Genomic DNA, 12,445 nt, shown 5'->3' with positions numbered 1-12,445 from the left:
CCAATATTACTGATGAACATCGATGCAAAAATCCTCAATAAAATACTGTCAAACCGAATCCAGCAGTACATCAAAAAGCATATCCACCATGATCAAGTGGGCTTCATTCCTGGGATGCAAGGCTGCTTCAACGTACGCAAATCAATAAATGTAATCCAGCATATAAACAGAACCAAAGACAAAAACAACATGATTATCTCCATAGATGCAGAAAAGGCCTTTGACAGAATTCATCAGCCCTTCATGCTAAAAACTCTCGATAAGTTCGGTATTGATGGAATGTATCTCAATATAAGAGCTATTTATGACAAACCCACAGCCAATATCATACTGAATGGGCAAAAATTGGAAGCATTCCCTTTGAAAACTGGCACGGGACAGGGATGCCCTCTCTCACCACACCAACTCAACATAGTGTTGGAAGTTCTGGCAAGGGCAGTCAGGCAAAAGAAAGAAATAAAGCGTATTCAGTTAGGAAAAGAAGAAGTCAAATTGTCCCTGTTTGTAGATGACATGATTGTATATTTAGAAAACCCCATTGTCTCAGCCCAAAATCTCCTTAAGCTGATAAGAAACTTCAGCAAAGTCTCAGAATACAAAATCAATGTGCAAAAATCACAAGCATTCTTATACACCAGTAACAGACAAACAGAGAACCAAATCATGAATGAACTCCCATTCACAATTGCTTCAAAGAGAATAAAATACCTAGGAATCCAACTTACAAGGGATGTAAAGGACCTCTTCAAGGAGAACTACAAATCACTGCCCAGTGAAATAAAAGAGGACACATACCATGCTCATGGATAGGCAGAAAAATATTTTGAAAATGGCCATACTCCTCAAGGTAATTTATAGATTCAATGCCATCCCCATTAAGCTACCAATGACTTTCTTCACAGAATTGGAAAAAAACTGCTTTAAAGTTCATATCAACCAAAAAAGACCCCACATTGCCAAGTCAATACTAAGTCAAAAGAACAAAGCTGGAGGCATCACGCTACCTGATTTCAAACAATACTACAAGGCTACAGTAACCAAAACAGCATGGTACTGGTACCAAAACAGAGATATAGATCAATGGAACAGAACAGAGTCCTCAGAAATAATACCACACATCTACAGTCATCTGATCTTTGACAAACCTCAGAAAAACAAGAAATGGGGAAAGGATTCCCTATTTAATAAATGGTGCTGAGAAAATTGACTAGCCATAAGTAGAAAGCTCAAACTGGAGCCTTTCCTTACTCCTTATACGAAAATTAATTCAAGATGGATTAGAGACTTAAACATTAGACCTAAAACCATAAAAACTCTAGAAGAAAAATTAGGTAATACCATTCAGGACATAGGCATGAACAAGGACTTCATGTCTAAAACACCAAAAGCAATGGCAACAAAAGCCAAAATTGACAAATGAGATCTAATTAAACTAAAGAGCTTCTGCACAGCAAAAGAAACTACTATCAGAGTGAACAGGCAACCTACAGAATGGGAGAATATTTTTGCAATCTACTCATCTGACAAAGGGCTAATATCCAGAACCTATAAAGAACTCAATCAAATTTACAAGAAAAAAACAAACAACCCCATCAAAAAGTGGGCAAAGGATATGAACAGACACTTCTCAAAAGAAGACATTCATACAGCCAACAGACACATGAAAAAATGCTGATCATCATTCGCCATCAGAGAAATGCAAATCAAAACCATGATGACATACCATCTCACACCCAGTTAGAATGGCAATCATTAAAAAATCAGGAAACAACAGGTGCTGGAGAGGATGTGGAGAAATAGGAACACTTTACACTGCTGGTGGGACTGTAAACTAGTTCAACCACTGTGGAAAACAGTGTGGCGATTCCTCAAGGATCTAGAACTAGAAATACCATTTGGCCCAGCTATTTCATTACTGGGGATATACTCAAAGGATTATAAGCCACGCTGCTATAAAGACACATGCACACGTATGTTTATTGAGGCACTATTCACAATAGCAAAGACTTGGAATCAATCCAAATGTCCCTCAGCGACAGACTGGATTAAGAAAATGTGGCACATACACACCATGGAATACTATGCAGCCATAAAAAAGGGTCCTTTGTAGGGACATGGATACAGCTGGAAACCATCATTCTCAGCAAACTATGGCAAGAACAGAAAACCAAACAGCACATGTTCTCACTCATAGGTGGGAACTGAACAATGAGATCACTTGGATACAGGAAGGGGAGAATCACACACCGGGTCTTATTGTGGGGAGGGGTAGAGGGGAGTGATAACATTAGGAGATATACCTAATGTAAATGACAAGTTAATGGGTGCAGTACAACAACACAGCACAAGTATGCATATATAACAAACCTGCACGTTGTGCACATGTTCCCTAGAAATTAAAGTATAATAAAAAAAAAGAAGAAGAAAATAGGACCTTTCAGATCTGCATGCAGTTGCAAAAAAAAAAAAAAAAAAAACATCAGAAAGTGGGCAAAGGGTATGAACAGACACTTCTCAAAAGAAGACATTCATACAGTCAACTGACACATGAAAAAATGCTCATCATCACTCACCATCAGAGAAATGCAAATCAAAATCACAATGAGATACCATCTCACACCAGTTAGAATGGCGATCATTAAAAAATCAGGAAACAACAGGTTCTGGAGAGGATGTGGAGAAATAGGAACACTTTTACACTGTTGGTGGGACTGTAAACTAGTTCAACCATTGTGGAAAACAGTGTGGCGATTCCTCAAAGATCTAGAACTAGAAATACCATTTGACCCCGCCATCCCATTACTGGGCATATACCCGAAGGATTATAAATCATGCTGCTATAAAGACACAGGCACACCTATGTTTATTGCAGCACTATTCACAATAGCAAAGACTTTGAATCACCCCAAATGTCCATCAGTGACAGACTGGATTAAGAAAATGGGGTATATATACACCATGCAATATTATGCAGCCGTAAAAATAGGATGAGTTCATGTCCTTTGTAGGGACATGGATGCAGCTGGAAACCATCATTATCAGCAAACTATCAGAAGAACCGAAAACGAAACAGCACATGTTCTCACTCATAGGTGGGAGTTGAACAATGAGATCACTTGGACACAGGAAGGGGAACATCACACACCAGGGCCTATTGTGGGGAGGGGGTAGGGGGCAGGGATAGCATTAGGAGACATACCTAATGTAAATGAAGAGTTAATGGGTGCAGCACACCAACCTGGCACATGTATACATATGTAACAAACCTGCACATTGTGCACATGTATCCTAGAACTTAAAATATAATTTTAAAAAATTATAAAAGAGAGCCAAGAAATTCTAGAGATAAAAAGCACATTAACTGAAAATGCCTAGAGGAGTTTAAGAGCAGATTTAAGCAAGCCAAAAATAATAATAAATAAACTTGAAGAAGGAACCATTCAAATTATTGACTCTGAGGAAAAGAAAGGAGAAAAGTAATAAAAACTGAAGAGAACATAGAGAATATGTGAGATACCATCAAGCAAAAAAAACATGTAGCATGGGAATCCCATTAGGAGAAGAGAGATACACTGGGGCAAAAAGAATATTTGAATAAATAATGCCTAAAAATTTCCCAGATTTTATGCAAAAAGATGAATCTACAAATCAAAGATGCTCAACAAACCCCAGATAGGATAAACTCAACATTACTCATACTGTGATGCATTATAATCAAAATATTAAAAGACAGAGAGAGAATACTAAAAGCAACAAAAGTGAAGTGACTCATCGCATACAACAAACCATCAGTAACATTATCAGCCAATTCCTCATGAGAAACCTTAAGAGGCCAGAAGTTAGTGGTTGAATATATTTAAAATTCTTTGAGGCTGGGTGTGGTGGCTCACACCTGTAATCCCAGCACTTTGGGAGGCCAAGGCGGGTGGATTGCCTGAGGTCAGGAGTTAGTTATTAACAGAACAGTGTAGCCAACATGGTGAAACCGTGAAACCCTGTTTCTACTAAAAATACAAAAAAATATTAACCAGGCTTGGTGGAGGTGCCTATAATCCCAGCTACTCTGGAGGCTGAGGAAGGCAAATCTCTTGAATCCAGGAGGTGGAGATTACAGTGAGCAAAGATCGCACCATGCATTCCAGGCTGGGCAACAAAGAGCAAAACTCCATCTCAAAAAAAAAAAACGCTTTGAAAAATTTTTACTTGATGATTTTATATTCAGAAAAACTATTTTATCTCATGAATGAGAGATAAATGAAGACACTTTCAACAAAAGTTTTTAAAGTTAAAGGTGTTCATTTTTCCCTAGGCCTGCCCTGCAATATATGCTAAAGAGATTCTTTCAGGTTGAAATGAAAGAAAGTTAGGCAGTAACCTGAAGCCTCTGATATGGTTTGGCTGTGTCTCCACCCAAATCTCATCTTGAATTGTAATCCCCATGATCCCCATGTGTTGTGAGAGGGATTGGTGGGAGGTAATTGAATCATGGGGGTGGTTTTCCCCATGCTGTTCTTGTGAGAGTGATTTCTCATGAGCTCTGATGGTTTTATAAACTTCTGACATTTCCCCTGCTGGCTCTCGTTCTAGCCTCTGCTGCCTGTGAGGAGGTGCCTTCTGCCATGATTTTAAGATTTCTGAGGCCTTCCCAGCCATGTGGAACTGTAAGTCAATTAAACCTCTTTTCTTTATAAATTACCCAGTGTTAGATACCTCCTTAATAGCAATTTGAGAACAGACTAATACACCATGTTTTTGTTTTTTGTTTTTTGGTTTTTTTTAAATAAAAGTAAGGTGAAAGTAAATACATGGACAGTTACAAAGAATAATTTTGTTTTCTGATTTTGATTTGTAATCTAACTTTCTCTTTTCTATAAAATTTAATAGACAAATGTGTAAAAATAATTAGTAATCTATATTATTAAGCAAACAATGAATAAAGATGCAGTCTGTATCATTAATAACAGAAAGTAGGATGAAACTGTAGAGAAACAGTTTTGTTTTCTTCATTTTTTTGAGATAGAGTCTCACTCTGTCACCAGGCTGAAGTGCAAGTGGCATGATCTCAGCTCACTGCAACCTCCGCCTCCCAAGTTCAGACGATTCTCCTGCCTTAGCCTCATGAGTAGCTGGGACTACAGGTGTGCATCACCACACCAGCTAATTTTTGTATTTTTAGTAGAGACAGGGTTTCACCATGTTGGCCAAGATGGTCTCAATCTCTTGATCTTGTGATCCGCCTGCCTCAGCCTCCCAAAGTGCTGGGATTATAGGCAAGAGCTACTGCACCCAGCTGAGAAACAGTTTTTGTATTTTACATAAGTGGTATCAATTCAAATTATATTTTTATAACTTTAGGATGCTAGATGTAATCCCTATACTAACTACCAAGTAGATATCTAAAGAATATACACAGAAGTAAATGAGATAAGAATCAAATTTTCACAACAAAAAATTATGTAAAAAGGCAGTAATGAAGGAAGTAAGGGAAAAAAACTTACAACACATATCAAAAACCAGCAACAGGAACAAAAGGCAGCAGAAACTTCTGCAGACTTAAACATCCCTGTGTGACAGCCTTGAAGACAGTAGTGGTCCTCCCTGCACGGAGTTGGAGATCTGAGAATGGACAGACTGCCTCCTCAAGTGTGTCCCTGACTCCCGAGTAGCCTAACTGGGAGGCACCTCCCAGTAGGGGAAGACCTCACATGGCCCGGTTCCCCTCTGAGATGAAGCTTCCAGAGGAAGGATCAGGCAGCAACATTTGCTGTTCTGCAATATTTGCTATTCTGCAGTCTCTGCTGGTGATATCCAGGCAAACAGGGTCTGGAGTGGACCTCCAGCAAACTCCAACAGACCTGCAGCTGAGGGTCCTGACTGTTAGAAGAAAAACTAACAAACAGAAAGGACATCCACACCAAAACCCCATCTGTATGTCACCATCATCAAACACCAAAAGTAGATAAAACCACAAAGATGGGGAGAAACCAGAGTAGAAAAGGTGAAAATTCTAAAAATCACAGCACCTCTTCTCCTTCAAAGGAACACAGCTCCAGGCCAGCAATTGAACAAAGATGGACAGAGAATAAATTTGACGAGTTGAGAAAAGAAGGCTTCAGACAATTGGTAATAACAAACTTCTTTGAGCTAAAGGAGGATGTTTGAACCCATCACAAAGAAGCTAAAAACCTTGAAAAAAGATTAGACAAATGGCTAACTGGAACAAACAGTGTAGAGAAGACCTTAAATGACATGATGGAGTTGAAAACCATGACACAGTAACTACGTGGTGCATGCACAAGTTTCAGTAGCCAATCTGATCAAGTGGAAGAAAGGGTATCAGTAACTGAAGATCAAATGAATGAAATGAAGCAAGAAGAGAAGTTTAGGGAAAAAAGGGTAAAAAGAAATGAACAACTCCTCCAAGAAATATGGGACTATGTGAAAAGACCAAATCTATGTCTCACTGGTGTACCTAGTTCAACCACTGTGGAAGACAGTGTGGCAATTCCTCAAGGATCTGGAACTAGAAATACCATTTGACCCAGCCATCCCATTACTGGGTATATACTCAAAGGATTATAAGTCATGGTGCTATAAAGACACATGCACACATATGTTTATTGCGGGACTATTTACAATAGCAAAGACTTGGAACCAACCCAGATATCCATCAATGATAGACTGGATTAAGAAAATATGGCACATGTACACCATGGAATACTATGCAGCCATAAAAAAGGATGAGTTCATGTCCTTTGTAGGGACATGGATGAAACTGGAAACCATCATTCTGAGGAAACTATCACAAGGACAGAAAACCAAACACCACATGTCCTCACTCATAGGTGGGAATTGAACAGTGAGAACACTTGGACACAGGGCGGGGAACATCACACACTGGGGCCTGTCATGGGGTGAGGGGAAGGGGGAGGGATAGCATGATGAGTCAATGGGTGCAGCACACCAACATGGCACATTATACATATGTAACAAACCTGCACATTGTGCATATGTACCCTAGAACTTAAAGTATAATTTAAAATAATAAATAATAATAATAAACAAACAACAAAGTGGCAAAATTAAGCCCCATCTCACCAGCAATTACTTTAAACCTGAACAGATTATCAGTTCCAATCAAAGAACAATAGGCAGAATTAATTTTTAAGAAACTATACAACAATACTAATACAAAATCTACAGGAGACTCGCTGTATGTCTAAAGACAAAAATAACTTGAAAGTAAAAGGATAGTAAAATATATTACATGAAAATAGTAAGCAAAATAAATCTGAGTGGCTACAATAATATTAAAACAAAATAAACTTTAAAGCTTAAAGCTTAAAAGAGATAAACGAGACTATATCACTAACAGAGTCAATAGAGCAATAAAAGTTATAAGCATTTATGCTCCTAATGAAAAACCCTCAAAATATATGACATAAAATTGACAGAATGGAAGGGAGAAATAAACAATTCTGTGATTATACTTGGTGACTTCAGTGCCCTACTTACAATCACAAATACATCAATCATATAGATGAAAAGTTAAAAAACAAAAAAGGTTGAACAATACATTAACCAACTACAGATGCACATTGAGTTACCATGGGGTTACATCTCCATAAAGAGAGTTGAAAATATAAGTTGAAAATGAATTTGATGTACCTGATCCACAAAACATCATGGCTTATCTGTCCCATATAAACATGGTCAGAAGACTTACATTAACCTACAGGAAGGCATGATCATCTACCACAAAGCCTATTTTATAATAAAGTGTTAATTATCTTTATTTATTAAATATTGTACTGAAACTCAAAATTCTTACAATTATAAATGCAAAAATTTTAAACAAAATATTAGTAAATTGAATTCAATAGTCTGTTAAAAGAAGTATTCATTATGAGTGAATAGCATTTATCCCAGGAATGCAAGGGTAGTTCAACACAAATATATCAACAAATGCAATACACATTATTAACAGAAGAAAGGGGGAAAAACCTATACATGATTGTTTCAGTTGATACAGAAAAGGCATTTGAAAAATTCCAACACTATTTCATGATAGACCTTCATAAAACTAGGAATAAAGGAATAATTCCTCTACATGACAAAGGGTATTTATGAAAGACCCATGGCTAACACCACAATCAGTGGTGAAAAACTAAAAAGATTTCCCACTAAGAACAAGGCAAGGATACTCCTTTTTACTGCTGCTATTTAACAGGATGTTCTAGCCAGAGCTATTAGATAGAAAAATAAAAACATCCAAAATAGGAAGAAAGAGGTAAAAATATCTCTATTTGCAGATGACATGAACCTATATGTAGAGTATTCCAAAGAATCCAAAGAAAACCACCATAGCTAATAAACAAATTCAGCAAGAGTATGGGTACAAGATGAGCAATTTTGTTTCCTATACCATTGATGAAAAATCCAAAAAGACAATTAGGAAGTGACTCCATTTACAACAGCACCTAAAAAGAAAAATACTTCGCAATATATTTATTTAATGAGGTTAAAGACTTATATACCAAAAATGATAAACTGTTGCTGAAAGAAATTAAAGAAGAAACAAATAAATGGGCAGACATCCTTGTTTGTGTATAGGAAGACTTAACACTGTTAAGATGCCAGTACTCCCCAAAGAGAGCTACAAAATTCAATGTAATTTCTTTTAACATTTCAGTAACACTTTTAACAGAAAAGGAAAAGCTAATTTTCAAATTAATATAAAATTACAGAGGGTACCAAATAGCTAAAACAATCTTCAGAAAGATGAATATGATAAAATAATTGCCAATCATATGTCTGACAGGATAGTAATATCCAAAATACATAAGGAACACGAATAACACCACCACAATCAAAGAGATAACCTAATTAAAAGCAAGAAAAGGACTTGAAAATTCTTTGACATTACTCAAAGAATATGCAAAAATGACAAACAAGCACTTGAAAAGATGCTTAACATCATTAGTCATTAGAGAAGTACAAATATCAATCACAATTAGATACCCCTTTCTACTTAGTAAAATGTGTATGCTAACAAAAAAATGGAAAATTACATGAGGTGACAAGAAAGTGGTGAAATCAGAACACTTGTGCTTTGCTTGTGGTAATGTAAAATGGTGCAGCTGCTGTTGAAAATAGTGTGGTGGGCCAGGCATGATGCCTCACACCTGTAATCCCAGCACTTTGGGAGGGGGAGACAGGTGGATCACTTGAGGACAGGAATTCGAAACCAGCCTACCTAACATGGGGAAACCCAGTCTGTACTAAAAAAAAAAAACAACTAACTTGGCATGGTGGTGCACCCCTGTAATCCCAGCTACCTTGGGGGGGGGGGGGGAGGGGGGCTGAGGCAGGAGAATCACTTGAACCCTGAAGGCAGAGGTTGCAGTGAGCTGAGATCATGCCACTGCACTCCAGCCTGGATGACAGAGCAAGACAGAAGAAAAGAAAGAAAGAAAGAAAGAAAGAAAGAAAGAAAGAAAGAAAGAAAGAAAGAAAGAAAGAAAGAAAGAAAGAAAGAAAGAAAGAAAGAAAGAAAGAAAGAAAGAAAGAAAGAAAGAAAGAAAGAAAGAAAGAAAGAAAGAAAGAAAGAAAGAAAGAAAGAAAGAAAGAAAGAAAGAAAGAAAGAAAGAAAGAAAGAAAGAAAGAAAGAAAGAAAGAAAGAAAGAAAGAAAGAAAGAAAGAAAGAAAGAAAGAAAGAAAGAAAGAAAGAAAGAAAGAAAGAAAGAAAGAAAGAAAGAAAGAAAGAAAGAAAGAAAGAAAGAAAGAAAGAAAGAAAGAAAGAAAGAAAGAAAGAAAGAAAGAAAGAAAGAAAGAAAGAAAGAAAGAAAGAAAGAAAGAAAGAAGGAAGGAAGGAAGGAAGGAAAGAAAGAAAGAAGGAAAGAAGGAAGGAAAGAAGGAAAGAAAGAAGGAAAGAAAGAAGGAAAGAAAGAAAGAAAGAAAAAGAAAGAAAGAAAGAAGAAAGAAAGAAAGAAAGAAAGAAAGAAAGAAAGAAAGAAAGAAAGAAAGAAAGAAAGAAAGAAAGAAAGAAAGAAAGAAAGAAAGAAAACAGTGTGGTGTTTTCTCAGAAGTTTTAACATAAAAGTGCCAATGGCTGCTGTAAGGTGTACATATAAAAACCTGAAAATAGAGATCTGAACAGACATATGTACATCAATGTACACAGGCACATCATTTGCAATAGCCAAAAGGTACAAATCACCCATGTGCCCATGAACAGATGAATGGGTAAACAAATCAAGGTATGAACATGCAAAGGAACATTACTCAGCCATAAAAAATTAATTTTTAAACATATGCTAAACATGGATGGACCATGAAAATGTTATGCTTAGAGAAATAATCTAGACACAGAGTGACACATATCTCATGATTCTCCCTATCATGCCATACCTGGAATAGGCAAATCCATAAAGACAGAAAGTAGAATAGAAGTGACCAGGGACGGGGAGGACAGAAGGAAAGATTACGGTTGAGTAGATCAAGTTTTTCTTGGGAAAGTGAAAAAATTTTAGGTATAGATAGTATTGATGGTTATATAACTTTGTGAATGTATTTGATGCCATTGAATTGTACACTTACAAATAGATTAAATGATATTGTTTATGTGTGTTTTATCAAAGTAAATCATCCTCACAATTTTGAAATCAGGATGGAATAAGTAAGAATACTGATTTTTATGTTAGTTGGGATAAGGGGTTTTTGGCAACAAATTTGAAGGCAAGTACTTAAATTGTACCTAGATATAGTGGGAAATTATAAACCTAATACATGAAATCTCTAATGGCAATTTCATGAGATGCATAGAAACATGTTTTAAAGTTATAGTTTTTTTTCTTTTAAGTGAAAGCAATTTATTGAGATAGTAAAGGAAAAAGAATGGCTACTCCATAGGCAGAGTAGCCAAGTTATAGTTTTTTTAACACAGAAACAGAAAACTAAATGCCTCATGTTCTCACTTATAAGTGAAAGCTAAACAATGAGTACACATGGACACAAAGAAGGGAACAGCAGACACCAGGGCCTACTTAAGGTGGCCGTCTGTACACCAAGCCCTGCAACACACAATTTACCTATATAATAAACATGCACGTATACCCCTGAACCTAAAATAAAAATTAAAAATAAAAACTAAAACAAAGTTAGATGTTTTCCTTTTTTTTTTTTTTCTTTTTCTTTTCTTTTTCTTTTTCTTTTTTTTTCTTTTTTTTTTTTTTTTTTTTTTTTTTTTTTTTTTGAGACAGAGTCTTGCTCTGTCACCCAGGCTGGAGTTCTTAAGATCACTGTCTCTTCTTATTTTGACTTTTTACCAGCCAACAAATATAACCAAATATGCCTAATTATAACTCTAGAAAATTGAACAATGCAATGTAGGGAAGGAAAAGTCCCCTATCTAGAAAGCTACAATGTAAGTTGAGTTTATATACTGTTATGGATGAGTTATGGTGTGCTCACAGAAGCATTATTTAAAGAATTTCATTGGCCAGATGTGGTGGCTCACGCTTGTAATCCCAGCACTCTGGAGGCTGAGGCGGGCATGTCACGAGGTCAAGAGTTCGAGACCAGCCTGGCCAACAGAGTGAAACCCTATCTCTACTAAAAATACAAAAATTAGCTGGGCATGGTAGTTGGTGCCTGCAATCCCATCTACTCGGGAGGCTGAGGCAGGAGAATCGCTTGAACCCAGGAGGGGGAGATTGCAGTGAGCCAAGATCATGCCACTGAACTCCAGCCTGGGTGATAAAGCTAGACTCTGTCTCAAAAAAGGATTTCATTGAATGAAAGTAGAACACTTCATGCCCACTGGACGTAAACTCAGGATAGAAGAGGCACTTATGCGATTTGCTCTCTCTGACTCAGCTTCCAGAATGTTATGGTGCACATCCTGTAATGCACATCTTTAGAAACAAGAAAACATGATTGGAAGAAATATGGAAAAAATGACTTTTTAAATTTTAGTTCCTGATCCAAAATTTTCAATGGTGTCTCATTATCGAAAAGACAAAACCCAAACTTTTTAACAGGGAATCATTTGTGACAGAAAGTATAATATTCTCAGTCACTCCTAGTAAGTACTAGGACTGACTATTCAAATTTTCCTAGATTGAGATTGCTTCTATTGAGTACACATCTCTGCCGTGATTATGCTCAGCTGTGTGCAATTACTTAATTTCTTCCACTGCATTTGATTGTAATATGGCTATTTTTGCTTACCACCACAACCCCAGGGCTCAACATAAATTAATGAATTAGTTAAGCCTGTTAGGTCCTCTGCATCCTCCCTCCTATTATATTAACCCCCTTCTCACATCTCCTATCAGACTTCCTCACCCCTAGACTCTTATTGCTCATTGCATATTAAAATCTTCTGATTAGTTTCTAAAACACAATTACATCCCACACTTTAGTGGGAATATCTTTCCCTGTT

The sequence above is a fragment of the Macaca mulatta genome, chromosome 9 (genome assembly GCF_049350105.2).
Source record: "Macaca mulatta isolate MMU2019108-1 chromosome 9, T2T-MMU8v2.0, whole genome shotgun sequence".
Classification (NCBI taxonomy): Eukaryota; Metazoa; Chordata; class Mammalia; order Primates; family Cercopithecidae; genus Macaca; species Macaca mulatta.
The sequence above is the reverse complement of the archived record's forward strand: the minus strand, read 5'-3'. Positions refer to the sequence as shown.